The 1,247-nt window shown below is 44.7% G+C and overlaps 1 pseudogene; it reads left to right on the forward strand.

The window, feature by feature from the left end:
- Positions 1 to 294: 294 nt before the first annotated feature.
- Positions 295 to 1,047, forward strand: LOC113745459 (gamma-crystallin M2-like; annotated as a pseudogene).
- The last annotated feature ends 200 nt before the right edge of the window (positions 1,048 to 1,247 follow it).

Genomic DNA, 1,247 nt, shown 5'->3' on the forward strand with positions numbered 1-1,247 from the left:
TAAAAGAGCTACCAAGTGTGCATCGTTGGTGGCCCTACTAAATGGTGAAGGGAAGGGGATGTGTGCGATTTATTAACTGTTTGGTGAAAAAGGGAAGGCTTTGTGTGTCCATATGTGCTTTGTTTATGTGTGTGTGCGCTGACTACAGTCAATGACAGAGCCTTTATATCACCTAGGGGTTTTAACAATGGGGTCCACCTGACTCTGTAGGGTCTGGTCAGGTATAAAAGCAGGGTTACACCAAACAGGACAGCAGTGCAGCAGTAACAACACCAACAGCAGCAGCTCACCTACAGCACAAACATGACCACCACTGAAATGGGCATGGGCAGGGTAAGCTTATCATTTCCAACACAAATTACAAATTTCATGGTGTTTATTTATAGAGAACATCAATGTTGTCAGTGCTTCTTCAGTCAATTACAGCATCTCTTTTTTCAGGTCACCTTCTACGAGGCAGGAACTTCCAGGGTCGCTCCTGGGATGCACTGAGTGACTGTGCTGACTTTTCCTCTACCATGGGCAGATGCCACTCCTTCAGGGTGCAGAGTGGCTGCTTCATGGCCTACGACCATCCCAACTACATGGGAAACCAGTACTTCATGAGGAGGGGCGACTATGCTGACTACATGAGCATGTGGGGATGGAACAGTGGTATCAGGTCTTGCCGTATGTCCCCATGGTAGGTATAAAACAAGACATCTGCCTAATACCGTTGACATCCCTTACAAAACTTGATATGCAGACATTGATTTATTTCTCTTTCCAAAACAGTACAGAGGCCCGTACAGGATGATCTACGAGAGGGAGAACTTTGGTGGTCAGATGTATGAGTGATGGACGACTGTGACAACATGATGGACCGTTTACCGTATGAACAACTGCATGTCCTGCAACGTGATGGACGGCCACTGGCTGATGTACGCGCAGCCCCACTACAGAGGCAGGATGATGTACTTCAGGCCTGGAGAGTACAGGAACTTCATGAAACATGGGCTGGAGCGGCTCAGGTTCATGAGCATGAGGCGTATCATGGACATGTGGTAGACACTTTCATTTTGAAATAAAAATGAAAGATAAAACAGAAACGTGAGCCTGTGACTGTTTCTGTTCTTCCATCATTACAAAAATATTAAATGTAATACATTGAATAAACAATGTAGATTACTTAAGAGCATCAAAGGAGGTGTCCAAACCAAGCACTACACTGTTTACTTTGTTTTGCATATAAAAAAGAAACAAATTCT

The sequence above is a fragment of the Larimichthys crocea genome, unplaced genomic scaffold (assembly GCF_000972845.2).
Source record: "Larimichthys crocea isolate SSNF unplaced genomic scaffold, L_crocea_2.0 scaffold780, whole genome shotgun sequence".
Taxonomy (NCBI): Eukaryota; Metazoa; Chordata; class Actinopteri; family Sciaenidae; genus Larimichthys; species Larimichthys crocea.